Source organism: Chrysochloris asiatica, unplaced genomic scaffold (assembly GCF_000296735.1).
Source record: "Chrysochloris asiatica unplaced genomic scaffold, ChrAsi1.0 scaffold00046, whole genome shotgun sequence".
NCBI classification, from domain to species: domain Eukaryota; kingdom Metazoa; phylum Chordata; class Mammalia; order Afrosoricida; family Chrysochloridae; genus Chrysochloris; species Chrysochloris asiatica.
The window spans coordinates 19,119,983-19,129,690 of NW_006408564.1; positions in this window are offsets into that span (position 1 = coordinate 19,119,983).

Below are 9,708 nucleotides of genomic sequence, written 5' to 3' on the forward strand. Positions count from 1 at the left end.
GCACTGTGGGTTGATGTGCTGCACTGCGAAGTTGGTTTGAACTGCAAGTTTGGTGGTTCAACCTCACCAGCCACTCCTCAGAAATACTATACAGGGTATCCACAAGTCAGAACCAACTTGACGGCACTAACAACAACAATCGTAGTCTGCTCTGTTGCTGTTCTTCTTGTTAAGTTCTGTTGAATATGTTCTGACTTAGAGTGACCCAGTCCAGGGTTTCCAAGGGGCGATTGGTGGATTTGAACTTAGATCTGTCTGTTTTAGCTCTGTTGAAACTTGTTCACCATGAGTGCCACTGGCAGAATTTGAAATAGCAGTCTTATAGCTTCCAGCATCACAGAGTCACCACAGTATGACAGACTGATAAGTGATGGGAATAGAACAAAGCAACAAGTGCTATTGGAACCCTGGGGTGGTGCTGTGGGTTAATGCGCTGCACTGCAAAGTCAGTTTGAACCAAAAAGTTGGTGATTCAAGCTCACCAGTAGCTCCTCAGAAACCCTATACAGGGTCTCTGTGGGTCAGAACCGCACAACAGCACTTAACAACAATGATAGCTATTAACATTCAAAATGAGTCCTAATGGCACTGTTAAGCTGTTAACTGCTATGGCGGTAGTTCAAACCTACCAGTTGCTCTCTGGGAGAAAGATGTGACTGTGTGCCTTTGTAAAGATTTACAGTCTTAATAACCCTCTGTGTGAGTCATACTGAACTCGACAGCAGTGTTGTTGTTTTGTTTCGTTGTGAAATGAATATTCAAGGAATAATGCAGTTTCTCCCTCTTCCTCCTAGACACTGTCCCCCTTTGGCACTTCACCAGTACCAATGTAGAACTCAGAATCTCAGGTGCATTAACTTCTCTAACTCTTATCTCAAAAGTCTTAACTTGCAGCTCTTGGAAGACATTGTTTTAGTTATCTGTTGCTGTTGTTGTTAAGTGCTGTTGAGTTGGTTGCAACTCATAGCAACCCTGTAAAGGGTTTCTGGGAGTCCTGGTATGGTGCTGTAAGATAAGCATTAGACTGCTAACCACAAGCTTGACTGTTCAAACCCACCAGTCATTCATCGGAATCCCTTATAGGCTTGCTCTGAGTTGGAACTGACTCGAAGGCACTTGACAACAACATAGGTTTCTGAAAAACAACTGGTGAGTTTGAAATGCCAACCTTGTGATTCAAACCTAACTGTGGTCCACTGCTTATCCTATAGCAGCACACCAGGACTTGTTTTAGCTGTCTACTGCTGTATAATGAACCATGACAAAGTATAGTGCCTTAAAACATTGACAAGCATTTCTTCTCTATCCACATTTCTTCTGGGTTAGGGATTTGGGAAGGTCTCGGCTGAGCAGTTCTCTCTAGGTTCTTTCACTGAACTAAGCTTGCAATTACCTAAAGAACGAGGCTGGAGGATTCATTTTCAAGGTGGCTTCTAATGGCTAGCAAGTTGGTGCTAGCTGGAGGCCTCGGTTTCTTTCCATGTGGATCTTTCCACAGAGCTGCTTGTATGTGTTTACACAATGATAGTTGGCTTGGAACAAAGCACATTATCCAAGATACTAAGGCAGAGGCTGCAGTGCTGTTTATGACTTGGTCTGGAAGTCACACCCTAGCCTGAGAAGACAGTTATAGGCCAGCCTTTTGTCACTGTGGAAGGGAAATCACAAACATGTACACAAAATCAACTAGAAGTGAGAATCTTTAGAGGCCATTTTGGAAGCGATACCAATCTATGCTGACAATTCTCAGAGCCCACACTGAAATAATGTTAGATGGAGATGGTAGTATGATTGGCAGAAGCAATCAAAGCCTGGCTATCTGTTGGAAATTCCGTATCATTGTATGACCACCCTGTCATGAGGGAAAGGATGAACAATTTGAGTCTGGGTTCTCGTGAGCCCAATTTTCCATTATCTAAGCTTGAAAACCTCTGACCCAGGACTAAATGGCACATCAATGAATTAATTTTTTTAACAAATTATTTATAGAGTAATTACTATGGCTAAGACACAGTGCTACACACTAGAGTGACTATCTGTGTTAATGAAAACCATAAATACTTACTGGATTAACGAACTACAATTCCTTCACAAGAAGATCATAGGATGCTCCAAGAATTAAAAATTAGTTAGGAAGTGATATTAAACTGGAAAATGGTGAGTAGGAGATCTCCAAAGAATTAGGAAGGGCAGGGAGTTGTTAGTGAGGGAACAGAATGTATAAAGCCCTTGATGTGCAAATGCAATAGAATATTCTGAACCCTGAACTCCCTATACTTGGTGTTGTTGCTGTTAATTGCTGTCGAATTGGTTCTGACCCATAGTGACCCTGTGTAGGGTTTCCGAGGAGTGCCTAGTGAGCTTGGACCATCGACCTTGCAGCTCAAACTGACTTTGCAGTCCACGCATTAACCCGCAGCACCACACCAGGAGCTTGCTAATAAGTGTGATCTATTTGGTTCAATAAATCACCCATAGTGGACAGGTTTCAGATGAGCTTCCAGATAAAGACAGACTAGGAAGAAAGAGTGACAAACTACTTCTGAATCACTAGTCATTGAAAACTCGATGAATAGCAGAGAAACACTGTCAGATTTGGTTCAATGCTCAATTATTCGTAGAAAAGTCTGAATTATTTAATATCAAATTACTTGTCTTTCAGTTATGGATAAAGACATGTAAACAATATGTTTTCTTGATACCCAAAACTTCCAGGTAAAATTGTGGAGCATGTCTTAAAAGAGAAAGGAAAAAAATATATATATGTCATATGAATTAGAACAGGAAACTTGAACTTGGAATTGTATTGCTAAAAGCTCTGGTTTCTTTCAGTGCCTGGGGTTAAACTGAATAATTTAAGAAATATCAAGGAGTATTTAAATCTCGTGACCATTGGGATAATGGTCATCCTTTTACACAAGCAAATCATCACAAGAGGGAGATTCAACCATTTGTATGAATCACTGGTTTCATCTCTTTTTCTGTTCTCAGGATTCATCTAAGATACAAAAACTGTAAATGAACAAAAGTAAAACCATGCAATGGTCCCTTTAAGATAAAACTGGCAGTGTTTAACTAGAAATTACTGACTGTTCCAAAAATGATATTCTGTGTTCAGCAGTAAGACGGAGGGCTTTTGTGTGTGTGTGTTTTCTTCCCTCCCATTCGATTACAACAATGAGTCACCACAACCTGCAAAGCTAGACATGTAGATTCACCTCTTGTGCCAGAAAGGCAAGGTACCAGTTGGCTAGGATTTAAAATGAGAAAGGGCAGAAAATGTTTAATTTACAGATTTAATTAAACATGAAAACTTCTAAGGAGGAAAACATGCCCCACCTCCTATTCCCCACTTAAAAAAATGTCTTTACTCTTCTTTGCTCCAAGAGGCTACTTACATTAGGACTAATTTTCAGAGGTTTATATAAAGCATCAATTTATCCCAGATCAGAAAAACTGTGTAATGAGGACTGCTACAGACAAAACTCCTAGGTTTTGTCTTCCTAGACTATGGCTCTAAAGAAAGCTTAGTACAACGTATGGAAGGCTGTCACTGTATTCATGTATCTTTGACCTTCCTGGGACACACTGAAGATGAGGGAGTGGAAACAAAGGCTCGGCGATTTCCTAAGAATATGATGAATAAATACAATGTACACCAGCCCTGAGTTACTGCCTAAGACAACCCCCTTCCAAGTCCTTTTGATTCAAATGGGGTAGACCTAGCCAAGAAACCTGATTCTTATTTTCATAATGCCTCAGGTATGCATAACAAAGAACAGTTCTTTTTTGCCCCTATAGTTTAGCCAAGACCCCACCATCTGAGCTGAAATGTTAAGAGTTTCACCTCTTTGTCTTCGTGAAACTCAGTAAGAAAGTGTTAAGAGAGTAAGCCCATACTACATTTTTCCCAAAATAGAGGAAAGAATGAATAATGTGAAGGTATTCTTTGGAAAATATCTATGAAGCTGACATGGCTATAGATATATAAGTATTTCAAGACATTCACTGGGTTCCCAGGGCATGGATGGATTGGTTTATAAATTACTCCAAGAACTCTGTAGTGTCTGCATGTTCCTCTCTAATTATGTTTCAAGTCCTGAAGCCCAATTTTCTCAATTTTAATGAAATGTGTCCAAACGTGACTCCCATGATGAACTTACACAAAAAGGATATATACTGTAGAATACTGGAGGTGTAGAAATGACAGTAAGGCTGACAGCTTCATAGTAGGAAGCTGAAAAGGGGTGAGGTGAACTCCAAATGAAGAGGAGACACATTTTCTCACATAGGAACCTGCAAGTTGCTCTTCTGATCAAAGGGTAACATTTTGACTGTAAGAGGGGAAAGTTTTCAGTTTGTTTAGAGATTTTTCAGGAATATGTTGTTCAACAGAAAGCACTGCCTCGATCAGAGCTTTAGTGGGTAGACCATAAGTGCATTTTATTCTATGTTATGCACTGTTAACACTCAATAAATAAGCAGCAATATCCTACCAGTGATAAGAAGTCCAATGTTCGTATTCAGTGTTGGCGACCTTGAACATTGATAGTTGTAATGGACAAAGGTAAGTACTTTTAAAGGGACACTGAAGGCAAGTCTGCACATATATTTCCTTTATGCTGCCAGCAAGCAAACTTCTATTCTCTTCCATTTATTGAGTGTTGTTAATTTTCTTTTTCTTCTTGGAGCTTCAGTATCAACTCCTTCATGTTTCATTGAGATTTTACAATTTCTCAAATACACGTCGGATGTCCACAGAGAAGATGAAGGCATCCAGAATGGCATCTGAATCTACCATTCTGTCTACAAGGCATGTCTCCCTTTATCAGCAAAAGATATCCTTTGATTTGGGAAATATTCCTTCCTCAGCTGCCACCCTCAGGCTCTAGTGGGGGTTTCCCACCTGTGACTGACCTGAGGGATTCACACATGATTATCATGGGTCAATGAGAGTTCTGTTTGAAGTTGAATTGATGTAGAGGAACCCTTTTGATCCTGATGATGAAACTATGAAGGAGAAGTTATTCTGGAAATGTCCACCAAACTTGCTTTTGGCCATGGATAAGAAGCGGGTATGACGGAAAGATGCCAGCAATCAGAGAGAAGTAGAACTGAGAAAGTGAAATTTGAGTCTATTTCCAAAATTATTCATCCATTCTTTCTATCAAATACAAGAGCTACCCAAGAAGTCTTCCCACTAACCACTCCCTTTTAGTCCTTTGTTTAAGGTAGCTCATATTGGGTTTCTGCCACTTTCTGATGAATGCAAGCTTAACTGCAGCAAGCACACTTTGCAAAGTGGTTCGCACACAGTAGACACCTAAAGTATGTGGGTAAACTGAAGGACAACTGCTTTTCATTTATTTTTCTAGCAAGTGCGCTTTTGAAAGTGAAGAAGGAATTTTAAACTGGATGACTATCTGAATTTTATTGTTATTATTATCATTATTTCCAACCTAATAACTTTTCAATGGAGTCCTGGTGTCCCACTGCAGAATAAGCACTAGACTACTATCTGCAAAGTAGGTGGTTCAAACCCACCACTTGCTCCTTGGAAACCCTTTACAGGATTGCTGTGAATTGGAATTGACTCAATGACACTAAATAACAACAACTTTTCAGGATTTAGTTTGTTAAGTGATTAAAGATTTAAATCAGCATTGTCCAATGGATATAGAACTTGAGCCACATATATAATTTTGAATTTTCTTATAACCTCATTTTAAAAATGTAAAAGATGAAATTAATTGTATTAGTATATTTTGTTTATTCCAATATGTCATCAAATACATCAACAAATTATCATTTGAGCATGTAATCAATGTAAAAATTATTAATAGGATATTTTCACTTTTTTTTCATAAATGTTGTTATTGTTGTTAAGTGCAGTCAAGTCAGTTCCAACCCAAAGCAACCTTGTATAGGGTTTCTGAGGAGTGGCTGGTGAGTTTTAACCATTCACTTGTGGTTCAAACAGACTTCATGGTCAAGTGTTTATCCTACAGTGCCACACCAGGACTCATAAGTCTTCTAAGTTTAGTGTGCATTTTCCACTTAGAGTACAACTCAATTTAGACTACCCACAAGTCAAGTACTCAGTTGTCACATGTGACTAGTGGCTACCATATTGGACAGAATGGCCATATTCTTGTTTTTAATTCTAGCTCCACAACTAAGCCTGTAGCAGCAACCATAAGTTCAAACACAGCAGCAACTGTGAGGATGGCACAGATCTAGGTGGCATTTCTTCCCATTGTACATAGGATCACTATGACTCAGAACGTACTCAACCGCACTTAACAGCACCAATCACAGCTAAGAAACTCTGTGACCTTGGCAAAGTATCTCATTTACTTTTTGCTTCAGTTTCCACATTTAGAATTTGGGAATGAAAATATTCATGCCTTTCTTACAGAGTGGATGAGATGACAAAAATGAGCACACTAAACAAAAGTGTCTGTCTACAATGAGTTGTATTCTGGTGGGGAGCAAAGGTATACAAATAGATAAAAAGAATTATTGCAGATAGTGCTTAGAAGACATGACCACAAATGAATGAGAAGAGGTGGGGAATGTAGCTGTGTAGATAGGGAGGGCCTCTCTGAGAGGTGATGAGTTATCTGTGAGCTCAACAGAGAAATGGAACCAGTCAGATTATGACATATCCAGGGTAGGTGGCCAGAATCTGTGTTCCACAGATCTGGAAGAATAATTGTCTTCCAGAAAGAAAACACAGAAATAAGTTATCATGGAGATGACTTCTGTGTTGTAAACCCATATGCCAGGAGCGAGCATGAAGTCTAAGTTTCTGTGCAATGAGATGCTGGCAACAGCTGTTTAGTGTCCTACATACTTTTCTCAGGCAGTTCCTGCATCTGTTCCACCCCTCTCCCCACCCTCCTAAAGAGAGAATTAAAGAGAGAAAACAAGTTCTATTTACAGAAGGAGGTATGGGCTATGGTGGCATTAAAATAAAATCAGGACAAGATAATTTCAGGCAACTCTAGCTTTGGAGTAGGCTGGTAGAAGCGCCATGAGGAAACCCTGACAGATCTTCCTCATGAGTGTGGGGTTTCAGGACAGTCCTCAGCTTGCGAGGCCCTGCAGAGACACACTCTCTGGGCGGTGTATCTCTTGTTGTTGCTGCTGCCAAGCGCTGAATTTGTCCTCGCTTAGGGCAGGGCTTTCTGCTTGCTGTCTTGTTTTTATTCCTGTTTCTCTTTGAAAGCAAATTGCTTCCCCGGGCTGTTTATGACATGTCTCAGGCAGCTGGTCTGGCAGCCTCTAGAGGAGTTTTGGGTTTGCCATGCAGATAAGAAAGCCCAAGAAGGTTAGCCACTTCATCACATCAACAAGGGGCTCAGAAAAAAAATTGTGCCAAACCTTTGCTCAAAGCCCTTTGATCCTTTAAAAACAACCCTGAGACAGTGGGACTACTCACGTTTTGTAGTAAAGGAAACTGGAGCTCAGAAAGGTGAAGTCATTTACTTAAAGCCACACAACAATTAAGTGGTGACTCTAAACCCTTTGATATTTCCCTGTTTTGTGCTGCATGAAAAGAGTTTCGGGAAGTGAGGAGTAGTACATGGAAGTAGTGTCATATAGAAATCTATGAATCATTCACAGTTAAAATACCCAGCAAAGGAAGAACTTGAACTTGATTCTGTGTCTACTCAGACTATGCCTTCACCTGTCCAGGTCACCACATAGAGATTTTCTATTTTGTTCTCAGGTCTGTTTCAAAGACAACAGACAATGTGTAGAAAATATGTACTTCAAGGGCACAGGGAGTACATCGCTGGGAACAGAATCCAGAGAAAAACATGAAGAATTTGGATCAGCACTGCAAAGCCAGATGCTAAATTCATTAATAGATGCCTTTAGCAGAGTTTTTAGAAGTGCAGGGTCTTAAGACTGAGACAAGAATTTGAACAAGAAATAAAACGCAAAAACAGATTGGAGTATTCATCCTCAAAAGGTCATACTTCCCACCTGCAGCAGCAATTGGAGTTTAAATTAGGAAGCATCACATAGGATCTATACACATACCTGGGGATGGTTTGACCTTTGCCTTTTCTAGAGACCCTGTCCTACCTGTTTACTTACACTTCTTGTTGTGAAGTGCCATCGAGTCCGTTCCGACCCATAGCAACCCTGTATACGGTTTCCAAGGAGCAGCTGGTGAACTTGAACCACTGACCTTGCAGTTCAAACTGCTTTGCAGTCTGGCGCATTAACCCACAGAGCCACATCAGGACTCCTTCCTTGCAAATCTTAGCTTGCATTCTTGTTAGATTCAGTGTTTTTGTTTTTTTCTCCCTGTACGTGGACCAAGAGGTAGTTGTTGGAATAGAACATAGGAACACTGTATGGATTAAAATTAAGAAAGGTATGCAACAGGGTTGTATTCTTTCACCATACTTATTCAACCTGTATGCTGAGCAAATAATCCAAGAAACTGATATATATGAAGAAAAACATGGCATCAGGATTGGAGGAAGACTCATTAACAACCTGCAATATGCATATGATACAATCTTGCTTGCTGAAAGTGAAGAGGACTTAAAATACTTACTGATGAAGATCAAGGGCCACAGTCTTCAGTATGAACGGCATCTCAATGTGAAAGAAACAAAGATTCTCACCCCTGGACCACTAAACAACATTCTTATCAATGGAGAAAAGATTGAAGTTGTCAAGATTTCATTCTTCTTGGATCAACTATCAACACACATGGAAGCAGCAGTCAAGAAATCAAACGACGTATTGCATTAGAAAAATCTGCTGCACAAGACCTTTTTAAAGTGTTGAAGAGCAAAGACATCAGCTTGAGAACTAAGGTGCATCTGACCCAAGCCATGGTATTTTCAATAACCTCATATGCATGCGAAAGCTGGACAGTGAATAAGGAAGACCGTAGAAGAATTGATGCTTTTGAGTTATGGTATTGGAGGAGAATATTGAAAGTGCCAATGGGCTGCTAAAAGAACAAACAGATCTGTGTTGGATGAAGTGCAGCCAGAGGCCAGGATGGCCAAACTTTATCTCTCATACTTCAGACATATTGTCAGGAGGGACGAATCACTGGAGAAGGACATCATCTTTGGTAAGGTTGAATGTCAGAGAAAAAGACAAAGACCCCCAGCAAGATGGATTGGCAAAGTGGCAGCATCTCAAGTGTGGCAACCATTGTGAGGTTGGCCCAGTACTGTGCAGTGTTTTGTTCTGTTGTGCCTAGGTTTGCTATGAGTCGGTACCGACTTGGTGGCATCTTAAAACAACAATCAATTGAATCCTGGTGTGAGACTGTGGGATAAGCACTCAACCATAATGTCGGCTTGAACTGCAAGATCAGCAGATCAGACTCACTGGTCGCTCCTCTGAAACACTATACAAGGTCGCTATGGGTTGGAACCAACTTAATAACAACAGCATCACTGATTGGAGTCGTGGTGTAGTGCTGTAAGGTAAGCATTGGACTGTTAACTGCAAGGTCAGTGTTCAAACTTATCAGCTTCTCCTTTGAAACCCTATGAAGAGTTGCAGTCTGTCAGAAATGACTTGACAGCACTTAACAACATTTTTAAAGTATCTCTACTCCCCTGCCACACATGGCAACAATGGTCACTCCCCCTTTCAATAGCATGTACTCTTTTGCTTTCTAAGTTAAATGATTACAATAGTTTCTTAGTTATATGAGAGTGT